Source organism: Cupressus sempervirens, chromosome 11 (assembly GCF_028749045.1).
Source record: "Cupressus sempervirens isolate cs-2001-9-10 chromosome 11, ASM2874904v1, whole genome shotgun sequence".
NCBI lineage: Eukaryota > Viridiplantae > Streptophyta > Pinopsida > Cupressales > Cupressaceae > Cupressus > Cupressus sempervirens.
This window is the reverse complement of record NC_143128.1, coordinates 758,922,028-758,940,375: the sequence shown is the minus strand read 5'-3', so window position 1 is coordinate 758,940,375 and position 18,348 is coordinate 758,922,028.

Sequence of the window (18,348 nt, the reverse complement as noted above, 5' to 3'; positions counted from 1 at the left end):
CACTAGGTGGAGTACTATAGATTATGTCTTTACTATTCGTGGGGCAAGTTAATGCTCTATCCACTACAGAAGCAGAGTATGTTGTTCTTATAGAGGTAACCAAGGAGATGATATGGCTTTAGTTCTTCTTAGAAGAATTGGGACATCCTCAAAAGGATAAATATTTGTTTGCAAATAGTTAGAGTGTCATTCATCTTGCCAAGAATTCAGCTCTGCATTCAAAGACCAAACACATACAGTTACAGTACCATTTCATTCAGTTTATTTTGGAGGATGGATAGTTAAAGCTTTATAAGATACATATGGCTGACAATCCAATAGATATGTTGACAAAGGTAGTAACAAGGGAGAAGTTGAACTCCTCTTTAGCTTTGGTTGGTCTTCTAGACTAAAAATGATTAAAAGAACAATAGAGTCTAGGGTGGGTTGATCTAGTGGGAGCCCCATGTGGTAGTAGTATTGCCATAGGATCAGTCTCCAAGTGGGAGATTTTTTTCAAATGTGGAGCCTGATCAGTCTCCAAGTGGGAGATTGTTAGTTTGCAGTGACTAATCAGAAAAGTATTATACATACTTTATAAATTCTTTGGGGTAACCCTAAAGCAGCATAAAATTACTTGTATAAAAGGGCTTAGGGTTAGGGTTTGCTCTATAGTTGTGATGTGAAAATTGGTTCTTGTGATAGTATTGAGCTATAAGGGATTATAGATTGTAATCAAGTTGTAATCATTGGATCATAAAAATATTGGACTTTCTATTTGGTGGATGTAGCCTAGGGTTTGGGTGAACCATGTTAAATCTTGGTGTCTTGTGTTCTTTTCTGTGTGATCTATTATTTTTTGATATTGGTTATATTTGCATGTAATTGTTATTTTTGTCCATGGTTTAATCCTAACAAGCCTGCCACCTTGAACACATTGCTAACAAATCATTAGAAGTTAAACTTTCACTTTTAATATCTTTAATTTTGTTACAGATATTATGATGTAATTACAGAAGGACATATCATCAAGCACATGATGAAAATCATCTCATAAAGACAAGAAACTCAATGTTTACATGCTAATTTGAAAGTTTGGAAAATAGAATAAGAATATTCCCCCCAACTAAGTAAGAGCATGGGTCCCACCATGCCAAGACATGCAAGAGTAGAAAATTAAAATGACATGAATATTTATTTATTAATGAATAAAATAAAATATGTACAAGGGTATGTGGCATGAACTTGGAGAGTGTTGTAGGAAGAGTGCTCTAAAAAAAATCACCTGCATTGATGGAGTGATGAGATGGTATGGAAAGATGGTTGAGAGAGAAGGTGAGGTGTAGTTTATTATAGAGAAATAATTTCACAAAATGTAAAATGTTTATTATGGAGATCTTGAATGGAATCAAGAATCAATAGAAATATGGATAGGAGACCCAGATGCTTTGGCTATAGGAATAAATGTATCTTCACTATGTTGGGACTACTAAAAGAACTCCTCGCAACTTACTGGTTTGCTATAGAATTTGAGTCTATGTTTGTTGACAATTAGCCTAAACCATACAAGATAGATCATTGAAAGTTGAACTATACAATTATCAAATACTCAGATTATCTCATAGGGCCCAAGCCATCTAGTTTAAAGTTTTCTTGGCATCTGCTAGTGTTAGGAATCATACAATAGTGCCCAATCTCCCACAAAAAATTTCCTTTCTCAGATGATTTTTTTATGCCATTTTTTCCTTTGCTACTAGATCAATTTAGTGTTGTGGAGTGTAGATTTCATGTATTCATCTAACCCATTCAATTGTAATAGCTGGTCTTCTTGGGCTCTAGTAAGATCAATGTCCAAGTTTGAAATTGTTTTGAGTGTATTAGGTTGAAACTCAATAGGCATGGATGTTGATTCTCCATACACTAGCTCAAAAGGGGTAAACCCAATTGTATTTTTAAATGTTGTATGGTAAGCCCAAATGGCTTCAAGAAAATGGGTAGCCTAGTCCTTTTTTGTGAAAATCAACTACCTTGGTTTAAATGAATTCTATCTCCTAGTTGGTTATCTTGGCTTGGCCATTGGCCTAAGGGTGATATCGTGAAGATTTACCATGGAACACTATGTATTCTTGCATCAAATCTGAGATAAGATTTGACATAAATTGTGCTCCTTAATCCTTGATTATCTTTAATGGTACTCCAAATCTGGTGAATATACTTTCGTAGAGAAATTTAGAAACATTATGATCCTTGGCATGGCTCATTGCTTTAGCTTCAACCCACTTTGTGGCATAGTCGATACATACTAAGAAATACAACTTCCCATGAGAAGATGGTTCAATGGGACCAAAAAATTTGATACCTCACTTGTCAAATGGCATGACCACTATCTAAGGTTGCAAGGGCATCTCATCAAACTTTGTTGGGCACCCCATGTATTGGCACCTATCACAATGCTTGGTATGTTTTGTTGCATCTTTATGCAAAGTAGGCTAGTAGTATCTAGTTGTTAGAATTTTATAGGTTTTCCTCTTCACTACAAAATGACCTCCACACAACTCATCATGACATTCCTATAAAATTTCACAAGTCTCATCCTCCTGAACACATCTTTGGGTGACCTGGTCTAGACCTATATAGAACATATAAAAACTAAGATTTATGAGAAGTTAAAACTCTTCTCAACCAAGCATCGTCGTTGCTTAGGTGAGAAGTGAGGTGGTGTTCTTCCTATAGAAAGGTAGTTGGCTATGTATGCATACCATGGATTGAAAGAATCAATAGAAAATAGGTGCTCATCAGGGAAGTTGTCATCAACTACTGCATGATCATCTAGCACTTGCAATCTTGATAAAAAATCAACCACCAAATTAGATTTTCCTAGTTTATCAATTATCTTCACATCAAATTCTTGCATGAGGAGTAACCAGCATGCTAATCTACCACTAATGGCAAGTTTGTTCATCAAGTATTTGGTGGCAGAATGATTAGTGTAAACAAATACTTCATAACTTGTGATGTAGTGCCTAAATTTGTTTAGTGTATAAATGACTACTAAAAATTCTTTTTCGATAACATATAACTTAGCTCAACACCTTGAAATTTTTTACTAATATAGTAAATAGCATGTTCAACAATACATTCCTTTTGTCCTAGGACTACTCCAAGGGCATAGTCAGATGCATTAGTGTAGATGTGGAATGACAACTTCCAATCAGGTCCTCTAAGAATAGGTGTTTTTGTCAAAACATCTTTCAGCTACTAAAATGTTACTTCATAGTCTTCTATCCATTTGAACTTAGCCTCCTTTTTTAGTAAGTTGTACAAAGGTGCAACAAGTTGACTCAAATCCTTTATGAATCTTCTGTAGTAACCAACATGACCAAGAAAACTCTTGACATATTTCTACTTGACCGATGTGGGGAGTGTGTTGGTGACTACAATTTTTACAAGGTCTACCTAGATTCAAAAAGATGAAAGGTAGTGTCCCAAGACAACTCCTTCCATCATCATGTAAAACTTCTCACTGTTAAGGGAGAGGTTATATTCTTGGCATCTCTTAAGAACCTTATCCAAGCTAGCTTGTGCCTCCTCAAATGTGGTTCCATGAGTAGTGAAGTCATCCATGTATGTTTCAACACAATCAACAACAATGTTAGAGAAAATACTAAGCATTGCTCTCTAGAAAGTAGTAGGTGCATTGCACAATCCAAATGGTAAGAATAATTAAGAAAATGTTCCCCATGGATAGGTGAACATTTTCTTATCCTGATCTTCTAGTGATATTTGGATCTAGTTATATCCACTAAAGCCATCTAGAAATGAAAATTACTTTTTACTGACAAGATTATCAAGCACTTGTTCAATGAAAGGTAGCAAAAAGTGACCCTTTTTAGTGGCTTTATTAAGCTTCCTATAGTCCACACAAAATCTTCATTTCTCCCCTTTCTTTGGGACAATTACTAGAGGTGGAAGCCATTGGCTAGAAAAAATAGGATAAATGAAACTTGTACAAAGGAGCATCTATAACTCTATCTTCACTATATCTCTCAAAGTGGGATTAATTCTCCTTTGGGCTTTTCTTATTGTCTTGCACTTAGGGCTTATATAGATTCTATGGATGCAAAGTTTAGGGTCTAACCCCTTCATATCAGTGCAGTCCCATGCAAAGGCTTGTTTACTTTCTTGCAAAAGTTTGAGAAGACTAGACATTTGAGATGTAGTGAGATTCTTATTAACATTCAACTCTTTCCCTAAGGCAATTTCAACTCTTTTGACCTTATCCAAGATCAAAATTTATGCAAATGATGGTGACTTTATTTCACGAGGCAACAAGATGTGGAGATAATAAAATTTTGTAGGAGACTGAGGTGAGGTTTTCTTGGGCAATATTATTTAGAGGGAATAATTAAGGACATCACAAGAGAATTCCTCAGAGCCATATTGGTTGGTGATGATTGTTGCTAGTATATCATCTTCTTCTTATGACACCAAAAATGGGTTTCTTTCAATGACCATGAGTTGTTGCATTGAGTTTTCTTCAAGGGAAGCATCACCTAAATATGGCCAAACAACTTGGTCAAGCTCTACTTGGGGTTTTGTTGGAGAATCCAAAGTTAGCTTCTCAATATTTATCCCATCTGATATGGTCATTTTTCTTGAGTGAAATGCAATGCAAGCATCAACTGTGGCTAACCAAGGTCATCCTAGGATTAATGGGTATCCTCCTAGAGTGGCTTTTGGGTGACAGGAGTATGAAATTTGAAGGGTAATCTAATGAATTCAGCATTACAACATCTTCAACCATGCCATTTTGATTAATAGTGGAATTATTAGCTAATTAAAATATTGCGGGTGTATCTTGCAAACTAATAATGCTAAGCCTTAACAAAATTGCCTAAGTCATGACATTGATCAATTCCCCTAGGTCAATTAGGAAATTCTATATTTGGATGCCATTAATATGAATAGTGACTAATGGACTCCCTAGATTAGGATACTTGGGCATTAAGACTTTTCTTAGCATGAGATCATAAAGTTGTCCCAAAACATGGACAGTGTTAGGGTCTTTTTTCTTCCTTCCCGACTACTAAATATAGGATTCTTTTTAGAGCTTTGTTATAAATTGGGACTTATTTAAGAGCATCCAACAAGGAAATTTACACTATCATTTACTTGAGTTGATCCATTAGATCCATTGCTATAGAATTTTCTTTGGAAGGAGATAATTGAGCCAATATTTCAAAATAAGGGGGATTTGTAAATATTGTTGCAGATTGAGGAATAGGTGGAACAATAGTAGGTAGCTTCATAGGTATGTCCTCAGTATCAAAAACTTTAGTTATTATAGGCTCTTTGGGTGTAGGCAACGTAGTTTCTAATCTGAGATGGATATCATTTATTTGCAAGGAATAAGGTTGTTTCTTGTTTTTAGGATTTGGAGTTGGTTGCACAAGAAGTTGTGTTCACTTTTGAGGGTTATTATTGGCTACAGGAGGTGGAGGCATAAGAGCTTGTTGTTGAGGTGGAGATATGAAAGCTTGTTATTGACTAGGCTAGTTAAGTCCCCACTGAGGTTGTTGATGCTAGTTACCATGTGGTTTCCATTGGTTATTCTTTTGTGGCTACTAATAGGAGTTAAACTATTTTTGGTATGGTTTAAATGAGAGTTGTTACTGGTAGGCTTGGTTATAATGTGGTGTTTTATTAGACCAGTTATAATTCCAATTATGTCCTTAAGGGGCAAAATTTTGATGGTTATGGCTTGGCCATTGACTACTATTATTATTATAACCAAAAGTATTCAAGAGGTCTGGAGGCATACCTTGTCTCTGAGCCCATGGACTCCTTTGAGAAACATAGATCTTCTCCATTCTCCTCATCTATAGCTTTAAACTCATTGGGCATTGGATTAGTGTCCACAGATGCAACTTTCTTGCACCTAAAAATTCTCTTTTTTTCTCTGCAATGAGAGCATAATTTGACTAGCATGGCATCTGCCTCCTCTTTCTTCCTTATTGCTTGCATACTGTACATCCAACTAAGTGGTGACATCATTGATGATGTCTTTTTTGAAGTCGAACAAAAGATTGGATAGCTCCATCTTAGATACTCCTGAACCACCATTGCACTTATATCATAGGTCTCTAAGTCCCCTACCTTTCTTTACAATAGCCCTTGAATAATTCAGACATATATTATTTATATCATCCCATTTTTTATGAGTAATGTCTCCTCCCACCATAAGTTCTAGGGCCTCAATATTTCCATTAGTCACACCTTCTAAAAAAGATGCTTTTGTGATTCCTCATTTAATTAGTATTGTGTATTACACTACAAGTTGAACATGAAACTTGAGACATAATCCTCCAAAGTTTCATCTTCCTTTTGGGACATTTTGAAAATTTCATCCCCTTTCAAATATCAACCCCTACAATATTCTTTATACTTTGAAAGAAACAAATTGCTTATTGCAGGCCAATCTACTACAGCATTGGCCCCCAACCCCATGAACCATCTCAAGGCAGCCTCTTTTAGAGTAGATGGGAAAAAATTCATCTTGTGAGCATCAGTTGTATAATCATAACTCCTACAAAGGATGTCAAACTCAAAGAGGAAGGTTTCAAGATCTTCTATAATTAGGTCGTAGAATTTGGGAAGCATAGTAGAAGGTATATTCTTCAAATTTTGATTACCTTACTAAGGAGGGATAGTAAAAGGAAATGTATTTAGGTTGAGACATTCTTGGAGGAGGACCTGCTAGTGGTGGTTGATAGATAACAAGGGCAAATGGGTTGTTTTGGTATCTGAGTTCAGAAAAATGGTCATTCAAATGCAATGATACTTCAATGGATGAAGATATTCATTCTTGAGCATTAGCAATTGGATTTTCAAAGGGTTCTTCTTTGTCAATCTCATTGTGAGGTTCTTCAGGCTCGATTTTAAAAATATCTAATGGTTCTTCTTGATTATTACAAGGAATAAATCTCCTAAGGTGGTCTCTCCTTCTGCATGTAAAATGCTTGCTTAATACTAAGCTCTATATTATTAGAACTAGAAATATAGCTACTAAGATAAGTATAAATTAATACCATCCCTAACAATGGCACCAAAAATGATTGGCCAAATAATGCTATAAAAAACCCATAATAATGGACTACCTATTTAGGATTGGACACCCAAATTGGTTTCTAAATGAATTATTTAGTCTCATTTAAATATCAATGAGGAACATAAACTTGGAATGGCATTCACAAAGTATATACTTCAAACTCTCTCAATCTTAAGACTAACATATGGAATTCAAATGCTTGATCTTTAGGAAAACTATGCTAAAACTAGTAAATGAATTTACTCTAATAAAGCATGTAATTATGGGTAGGAGTTACTCTAACTACCTATGTTGTAGGAACAGTCTACCAATTTTGTTATCAGTGGTTGTAGGAGTAGCAGAGTTCTACCTTACTTAAAAATGAACAAGGAAATTAATTCTAATCTAACAAAACAGTTCACTCCCCAAGTGGACCCCCTTGGATGAGTGAACAAAAAATACAATCAAGATAAAAGATATAAAATTGAATTGTGATTTTCATTCATTCATGGAGAAATATTACACTTGGTTGAAAAAAAATATCACAATAGTTCTTTAATGAAAATCAACTCATTCGACTCCTTCAATTTAACTTTCAAAAAGTTACAAAAGTCATTTTATTGAAGGAAAACTTACAACTATCTCCTAAATCTGAGATCACTTTATAAATGAGGATCAGTTATAGATTCATAAATTTTTTGAATAGAAAAACATTAAACATGAATAAAACTTCTAGGAATATAGCATGTTGAGGGAACTACATCCACATGTTGCATGCAACGGAAAGTAATAATTGATTTTCCCTACTTGCAAAGGTCTTGAATTCCATGGTTGGCTTTTACTATTCCAGCACCACAATGTTGGTCCTTGAATGCCCATAGTAAACACCTAGAAAATAATCAATGCACACACAACCTTCCATCTACATATATATTCTTATCATCAATATTAGGAAAAAAATTTAAAGTTCCAATTAACACTCTTGCAAGTCCTATGGCTATAGGAGGAAGACTACCCAAAACACAGCATAGACACAGAAACATTTATCAACATGTATATGTACTATATTATACCATCCCTATTCATGAATTCAAGAAAATATCATGTCTTTCAACTATCCATATTTATATTTCATGTCTTTACACAAACACACACACACACACACACACACACACACAACATATACATAAAAAACCATAAGATCATATGCTTGAAAACCATAAATTCATGTCTACTTTGAAAAATAATTGTTTGAAAGGAGGATAAAAAGAACTAAGAAATATGGCCTTTTGGAAGCCCATCACTTCTTTCTCTTTCTCTCTCTCTCTCTCTTCTCTAGGAACTTGCTTTCATTTATAATACTCACAAGGGGTTTTCTTTTCATTCCCCTTTCAAAATCTTTGTCTCATTATTTTCTCTACATTGGCATATGCTCTTGGAAGTTGTTCATCTCATGGAAACAAGTCTTCTCACTTAACTCACTTGGATCATTTTATTTTCCTTGTTTGATTGTATCTTTTCTTACAATATCCCCAACTCAAATAGGTTTCATAAAGGGAAGATTTAATTTTGAAAATATGATTACATGTTGCGAAGTTATGCATTGGGCTAGGAATGATGATTAAAATGCAGTGATTGCTCTATTGGACTTTGAAAAAGCATATGATCATATTGAATGTCTCTTTGTTAGGGGCATGCTCTAGGCCTTTGGTTTTGCACCTTATTTTTGCAAAAAGATTGATATTCTTCTTAACTATTCCTATACTATAATTGATGTTAATGGTGAAATCCCTAAAAGCATTACTCTATAGAGATCTATCAAAAAAGGGTATTCAATAGCTCTCTCCATATTTTTTATAGTTTTTGATGCTCTATTTTAAATTCTTAGGTCTACACATCTAGGGGCCCCTATTAAAGGGATCACTCTCCCTAATCAAGAATCTTTACTCATTACCCAATTTATAAATGATATTGTTCGAAATATCTGAGAAGGGGTGAATAAATTACCACAAAATAAATCCTAGATTGGTTTCCATGTTAAATCTTGGTGTCACTTGTGTTCATGCTATTTCTTTTATGTGTATGTAATTAAGTTAAATATTAATCATACTTAATCACATTTAGATCAGTATATTCAATTATTGCCAAGTTACAGTGCTTGCCGAGTTGCACTATTTTCTAGTGTTAACCGAGTGCCTGTATGTTTGCCAAGTAACAATAGAATACAATTTAATCAAAGATTTTGGTGCTTTCAAATAAAGGTTTCAAGGACCTAAGCTAAATATTAGGATGTCTTATAGAAGGGATATCCCAAAGCTCAATATAGATAACTTCAAGGCATGGCAAGAACTCATGAGGTTGCACTTGGCCACCATTGAAGATTTAGGGCTAAAGTATCTAGACACAAAATACAAGGCTCCTACTAGAACTTGCACTTGGCCACCATTTAAGATTTAGGGCTAAAGTATCTAGACACAAAATACAAGGCTCCTACTAGAACTACAACTATTGAAAAAAATTTAGAGAAGAAGAATTATAATATCATGATGATTGTTGTTGCTTCATCTCTCAACTATGTCAAATTTGATGAGGTCAAAGATTGTGGAACTGCTTATGAAATGTGGATCAAGCTAAAAGTCATCTATGGAGGAAATGACAATGTAAGGAGAGCCAAAGAACAAATTCTTAGAGGATATTTTGATCAGATGAAAATGAGAGAGGATGAAAACATTACAAAATATGTTGAGAGTATCAAAGCCAGTGTTAGTCCTATTAAATCCTCTGGAGGAACAATTGAAGATATTATGACTCTTCAATAGAGATTAAATACCAAATACATTTAAAGGCTTATAATACTAATTAAATACATAAAATTAATTACCCAAGACCCAAATAGGTCCACTTAACCCCACCAAAATCCCTTAATCATATAGGATAGCCAACTAGAGGCTCCTGCATCAGACTCCCTAGGTGTAAAAAGATGTTCTCAGTAGCTAGAAAAAAATCTTCCAAGATCCAACACATAAATCCCAAATTGGTTCTTCACATACATGTACTCAAAGTCTTCAAATTGTACACTCTTTCCCTTGCTCTTCTTCTTCTTTTCTATCCTTGATGTTCCACCGATTTCATATTGATCACTAACCCTTTTAGAATCTGCCAACTCAACTCAATTTCCAATACTTAGGTTCCTTCTACTAACCTCATGCTTTTGTACACCTTTCTCAATTGTAAACACATTCTTAATAGAATCATGCATAGCCTCGCAATCTTACTGCCAAGGTCTACCAAGCAACACATGAAAAATGTTCATGTCCACAATATCACACAACACTTGATCCTTATACTGCCCAATCTAGAAATCAACAAGGCACTGCTTCCTCACTTCCAAAGCATGCTCACCTCACAACTAGCCAATATTATAAGGATAAGGGTATCACACTCTCTTCAAACCAAGGTTTTGAACCATCTCCTTAGCAACAAGGTTATCAATACTACCACCATCCATAATCACATTGCAGACTTTACCACTAGACTTATAATGAGTCTTGAAAAAATTTATCCTCTGACAAGAATCCAATGTCCTCTAACCAACCAATACTCATTGAGCTAGTAAACTCGCTTTGTGCATAGTTTCATGGTCTTCAACCTCATTTGCAATAGTAGCTCTTCTATCACCATCCTTCTGTAGGCACTCATATGATTTATGTCCTTCTTTATGACATCTAAAATAAGTAACCTTAAACTCACTTCTACCTATCCTTTTCTTCTGATCAACAAGTTTTGGTTCATCTTCTGCACTCATTTTATCCTTTTTCAAGTAGTCCTACTTCTCCTTCCCTTGAGAACTACCTTGATTCTTCCTCTTTAGCTTCTCCTCTACTCTCAAAGAATACTGATTAGCATCCTCAATTGATGAAATATTCAGCATACCAACCTCATCCTAAATATTGAATCTCAAACCATTAATGTACCAAGCTACCTTTTCTTTTGAAAATTCTCTATGCCTAGACTAATTAGTCAACTTGTAGAACTCCTTAGTATAATCTTCCACAATCATATCCTTCTACTTTAGATTTTGTAATCTCTTAAATAGGTCGAGTTCATAATCAATAGGAATGAACTTAGCCTTCAATTTAGTCACCATCAACATCCATCTAGTGATCTTCAATTCACCTTCTTCTTCTTTATCTCTTTAAAGTTTGTTCCACCAAAGAGTAGCATGTCCCTTTAGCTTAGTTTTTGCCAACCTTACTTTAAGTGGATCCTCAATATCCTCAAACTCAAGGTAGTCTTCCAATTCACCAATCCAATCAATCAGGCCTTCAGGATTCAAATTACCTAAGAAATTAGAAACCTCCATCTTATGCTTCAACTTAAACAGAGATCCAAGTTTAGCAAACCAACCAACCCTCTTTCCCATAGGTCTCTCCACACAATTAGTTTTGGCCTCACCACTTGATCCAACAAAGTCTTCAACAACTTCCTCATAACCATATTCAGTACCCATATTCCAAGGTACACCACCTATAGCACTTATGATCTTAGTAATCATATCACTCTTTATCAACGTCATCTCAATTCTGAAATTGGCTTTAACCTCCTCTATTTTAGATCTAAAATCTTCTTTAATCTTCTCTGAGATCCTTTCTTCCATAGCATCACTAAGATCATCAATCGCCCTACAGTCCAGTTTTCTCAAAGGCATCTTTCAAGATTTTTGAAAACCCTAATAAATCCACTTGACAAAACCCTAATGCAAACTACCTCAACTTTAGAGCTTAGTATACACACTCAGGAACAACCTCACTCTAATACCACTAGGTACAATGCAAAGTAGGACAATCCCCACAGGATATTTCCTAGCCCCTAGCAAATAACCACACAATTAAAGATAAACAAAAATGTAAGATTTGAAGCCAAATCACAATAATTTATTCATAGATATACCTTATTACATGCAATGTGTCAAGCTATAAGGCCTTCCTGGTTATGGCCAAATACAAAGCAAGTAATAGTTCTACAAGATCCCTCAAGATCTAATCCAAACCATAGCTAGTCTAGATCCACACTCTGGTAGAAACCTCCAAGGATGATCCAACTAGTACTTGCAAGCCCACCAAACAATCTCCTTATTTTCCAAGCCTAAGCTACCAGCCTTCCCAAAATTTTGCTCCTCTACCACCTCCTCTTCTCCAAGATGGGTGAATAATGACTAAAGACTTCACCAAAACCCCTACTTATACTCAACTACGCCACAAGTTAGCTCAGTATGCTACAAATTAAATATCCCTTACATTAACTACTTGAAGAGCCACAAGTCAACCTCCAATAGAAATTAAATACCAAATGCCTTTAAAGGCTTACAATACTAATTAAATACATCAAAATTAATTACCCATGACCCAAATAGGTTCACTCAACCCCACCAAAATTCCTTAATCATACATGATAGCCAACAACCCAAAGATGCTCCTGCATCAAGATTTCAAGAATTTAAAGGACTACAAGGAAAAGGTAAGAAATCTTGTTTTATGGAAAAAGATTCAAATAGTAGTGAAGATGATGAAATGGTTTATACTATTGTAAAAGATGAATCTGATGATGAAGGAGATAAAATGGCACTTATCTCTCATATTAGCAAAAATGATACATGGATTATTTATAGTGGTTGTGTTGGAATGTTCAAAATGGGAAGAGTACTTCTAAGGGAGGAGGATGAATCAAAAGTACCAACTTTTATCTTTTTAAGTCCTTATTAACACATAACTAAAAGTAATGTACATGCATGTAAACACATAAGCAAACATGAAATGAAAGCATGCATCAAAATATAACACAAAGATTTGGCAACCTAGAAACCCTCCAGGAATAAGAAGCTAAAATTGGAGTGGGGATGACACCCAAAAAAATCACTGCACCGATCAATGTTCAACCACTTCTGATGGTCTACCCTATGAAAGGCTTGCCTTGTTAAAGGCTTTACACTGTGTCAATAGTGACCTGGCTAGAGGATTTACAAACACTTACATGAAGTGCCACCTTGTTAAAGGATTTACAATAGGTTGTTAAACCCACCTAATACATAGGATTTTCAATCACCTTCTCCAAAGGTTCTCCTACCTAGTTGTTAACCTAACCTATCAATATAGGATTTTTGCATCTAATGCAATTGTGAGAGAGTATTAGAACATTTGACCTGATAGAGTGCAATCTCAAATTACTAGGTTCAGGTACTAGATCTACTCTTCTCATTCTGATCCTTGCTTGATTTGATCTCTGTATGCATTCCTTGTCCCTTGTGTTGTTCTGATCAACTTGATATAAAATTGCTGCTCTATTCCTCTAAGTCTTTCTTTCTTCACATTGAAATTTTGCTATAATCTCCCCATGCATTGTTCTTTTCCACTCATGCAATGGGCTTTTGACCTCCTTATAAAGAATTTGAAGACTTAGGGTTAGGTATGGATCTACAATCCATATTAAATCTCAAATTCCTGCTCAAATCCTTGAATTTTCTTCATTGGTTGCATGCCTTCTCCATTTTTTTGATTGGTTGCATGTAGATTACATAGGGAATGTAAATGATTTTTTCTTATCCTTTTTCTCCTTTGAAATCTCTCTAAGTCAGCTCCAAAAATGGTTTACATCTTAGTTTGTGAAAGCACAAACTCTTATGTTGATCCTAAGTTACTCGACACTCATTACATAACTAATGCTTGGCATGAACTAATTCCTGGATTGCTCGGCACTTGTTAAACATTATATTTCTTAGCACATGTATATTATGTATTGTTTGGCATCTGAACATTTTTGGATTACTCAGCACATGAACTTTCCTAAGTCACTCGGCACATACTACATTCTGATTTTCTCAGCACCAACTATGGCTTAGTGCCTATTGAAATTTTGGCTCTACATACATTGTGTACTCGGCATATATAGTGAAAATGGTTAAGTGTGTTGACACTCAATTGTCAAGACTATTATTTTGACGAACAATCTACCCCTTTGACATGAGTGTCAAAAACACTTAACTAAGTTTTAATGAAATTAACATTCATGTGAAATTTCAAAAATATTGTGAGTAATAATATACCTTATGACTCCCCTTGAGTTGATTATGTCTTGTCCAATCTTGAAACTAAAATTTTGTGCTTGAGTGCCTGATCCTCTCTGTCGTTTGTGCTATTTTTGTATTCTAAGCCTGTATGTTGTATCTAATCTGTGTGAAGTTCAAAATTTTGCATCTCTCCCCCTTTCTCCTTGTTATTTGACTTCCCCTTTTTGGCTATTTAAAAACTTACACAAAATGAACGAAAGAATGTAGTAAAAAATGGTTCAAAATTTGGTATGCTCTTCAAAATTTGGTATTCTCCCATAGTATCTACATATATACATATATCTCCCCCTTTTTGACACTGATGTCAAAGGGTTCTATGGAGTAATACCATTCTTAGCCAAAAATGTGTTATTTACCTCCAAGAGTATTTTTAAAGCTGCCTCCCAATTTGCTAGTGCAATGTCCAATAACTTATGTTGGATGGCAATCTCTACTACTAGATGTACAAGTCCATCTAAGGTAGAAAGATTTGAATCTTTCTTGAGGACTATTTCTACATAAGTGAATGGTTATAGAGGACTAAATTTGCATCAACTTAGCTTTTGTATTTTCCTCCTCTGCCATTAATACAACTAATTCTCTTTGTGTGTGAAGTTTTTGAGCAAAATGCTTCTCACTTTGAGCTAGATTGGTGGGAAGTTGCATACTAGAAATCTTTAGATTTCTTTCCAAGCTCAATATCTTCTAGCTAGTCTCCTGTGTGAAGTTGGAAAAATCACACAACTTGTTGTATAGGGAGAATATATTCCCAAGTACAATTTTTACTCTATCTAGTTTCTTAGCCAGCTCAACTTGAGATGGTGCTATATCACTAGATATTTTCTCATTTACCTTTCCTTGGAACTTCATTTTTGACAATTCCATAAATTTTGCATTTGTATCATGGTCTTCATTTGTCATCTGGTCAACTATGTTAGATAGTTCCTCTACTATTAGCCTTGACTCATGAGGTGTCTGCAAGCTGAAGGCATCCATGAAGATGTCCTTTATCTCATTCAATTCTTGCCTATATTTATATTCTTTTCTCAATACCTATTGTCTTCTTCTTCTATCCAATGCACTTTGTATTTCATTAATCTTTTCTTCAATGAGGGTATTGGATTCATAGTAAGGTATTGTGATTTCCTCATCAAGCTTAGGAATTACATACTGAACTTTCCTAGCTACTTTTTTTGAGCTCGAGCCCGGTCTTCTAACTTACAATGCTAGCATTTCAGTGCTTGGATTCTAAAGAGTTTGAGTGGGAGTACCTATTTTTTTTAATTCAACCAAAGTTTTTATTGTAGATTCCTCCTCATCTCTTGTCTCTTCCCTCTTTTCAGCTTGTTTCTCCTTTTCACTATCAATGGTTGATGGTGTACCTGCTGACTATTCTATTTTTCCTATTTCTGCCTTTGTTGTTGCACTCAACACTTGAAGTGCATCTATTATTGTTTTTGGTAGAGATGGAGGTGGAAGGAATAGGATTCCAGTAGTTTGAGTGGTCAAAGGTGGTTCTTGTGTGTTCACCTTGACTTCCTTTGATTTTACTACTATCTTTTGCAATTCATCAACACTAACTAGTATTGGGCTTGAACATAATCTAGTTGCTTGTGTTGATTGGTCAAGGATCTTTGTTAGATCTTCTTTAGTTAATGGATTGATGTTTTGACCAGAAGTGTCAATAACATCCTTAATCTTGATAATCTCTATAGGTGTGATGGTGGCATGAGGAGGGCTAGGAGGTGATAGTTGTGTTTCTTGCACACTTTGTTCTTGCTGCTCATCTATACGATTTTCTTCCTCTTTCTCCTTTTAATTCTCCTCTTCATCTTTCTTTTCTTCTTCCACTTTCTTCTCTTCCTCATCCTTCTTCTCTATCATTTTTATTTCCTTTATCTTGGCACTTGCTTCTACCTTGTATTCCTCATCAAAAAATCATCAATTTTCTTATAAATTATTTTACACAACTATGTGGATTTGCTCACAACATGTTCAATTTTATTCTACAAAATACTAAATGCCCTATGATTCGGAGTAAATATACTATTGTGCCTCTTGACTGCATTGGTTATTTGACCCTTACTCAAATCAGGCAACAATCTAGCTAAATTAGATTCCCTTATTTCCTTTTCCATTTGCAAGCAAAAATGCCATTTGTCTTCTACTATTTTATACAATTCTTTGGGCATTGAGCCATCTAGCTCTAGAGGTGTGTGCTTGTACTCAGCCATCATAGCATACATAGATTCCTCTATTTTATTTTTCTCTTCCTTTGTGAGCTTATTAAAATTTAAATTCTTTAAATCTTTCAAGTGATCATTTCTAATCTTTGTACAAAATTTATCTCTGGCAGACTTGGGTGGATGACTTACCACTTTGAACTGACTGTTATCATCTGTCTCTATCTTTTCTTCATCTAAGTCAAGTTGAGCTACATATTTTCTTCTCTTTCTTGGCTCCTCATCAGTCTTCTTGGTATTTTTCTTCTTCTTATCTACCTCTTCTTTGGCCTTTTGTGTTTTAGCTCTGGTGGTGGCTCTAGTAGTAGGCTTCTTTGGTGCAGGTTTTGCCACTTTCTTTACTTTGGGTTGAGGAGAAGGTGGAGTTTTAGCCTTCCTCTTGGTGACTTTAGTTCTAATAGGTGCTTCCTCAGCTTTTTTTTCCTCTGCACCTTCCTCTTTATCCTCACCTAGACCTTGTGTCAAGTGTAGAGGCTCATCTTCTTCATTTTCATTGTCATCCTCTTCTTCATCTACTTCCTCTTTCTCTGCTGAGCCTACTGCTTCAACTCCAAATCATTTCTTGATCTTCTTGATCAATTTGTCCTTCTTTTTCACTATTATTGTTGTCTTAAGGTCTATCCCCACCCTTGATTTGACAATGTCATAGGTTCCAAAATGTTTTCCAGCCTTGTCAATGTCTTCTACAAGTAGAGTTGTTATTGTTGTTGAGGCCTGATCAACATCAAGTTCATACACCAATGGCCTAAGCCATCTCACTCTAGGTATGATTGCTTATATATAAGTGTAATCAATATCCACTAGGAAAAAAATGTCATTTACATGTTGCTCAACTAGTGAGACTAGTATCCTCATCCTATATTTCATGGACTTCTTGAAGTCCTCAAAATAGCTAGTCATTTGGGCATCAAAAATTTCACCCATCTGCTCAATGAATCCATTTATTTGCTCAAAAATGGTCTTATTTTGATCCCATTTCACCTTGCCTAGTGAAGGGAATTCTTTCATAATATAGAAAAACATACAAACCAAAACTGAGCCAAATTTGCATTGAGCTCCCTTAGACTTCCTTTTAGCTCCCAGATTCTCATTGATCTGCTGTAACATGAGCTCTGCAAGATCATATGTATGATCTTTCTTCACCAATTTATAAGCTACATCCACTACAATACATGGTACATGGTTTAGTTTGCTTGACTGGTAGAATTTGTGGGATATAACTCTCATAGCAAAATCTAGTAGGGTTTCTGTAATGGTGTATATTGTCATTCCCCTATTATTTCATTTTGCACTTGTATTCTTCTTTATGGCTTCCTTTTTGTCACTTCTCAGGGTCTTTGACCATTCTAGGGTTGGAATACCAGTAACCTTATGGATAGTTTTCTTTGTAAACTTCACGGGCCCTATTTCTAACCAAAAGGCTCCATCATGGATTCTACTCAACACTATGTGTATCCATTCCATTTTGAAAATAATAGGGAAGACTAGGGCTTTGGTCAGACCCTTCTTCTCAACTATGGAGAATTCATCTTTAAGTTTTCCATTATCACACAATTTATCAAATGCATTAAAAATCTCCAAATCTCCTATGGCTCCAACTTTACAGTTATAACACTTTCAAACGTCTTGAACCATAACAACTTTATCAGGTATTATAGATAGGGCACCAGTGGGATCATTCTTATAAGTGACTTTAGGAATGGGCCTAAATTCAGGTTGTTTGACTTTATTACTAACTAGTTGAATATCAAGATCTTCCTTTCCTTTGGTATATTTTGACCCAGATGCCGTCATTTACCAAACTAGGGTTAAAAATTAAATAAGCTTTCAAACTTTGCATAGCTCGGCACTTGAATGAAATACCTATGAATCGATGAAATCGAGTTGAATCACTGATGGAATCACTGCAAATCATTGTTTGATCATTGTAGAATCAC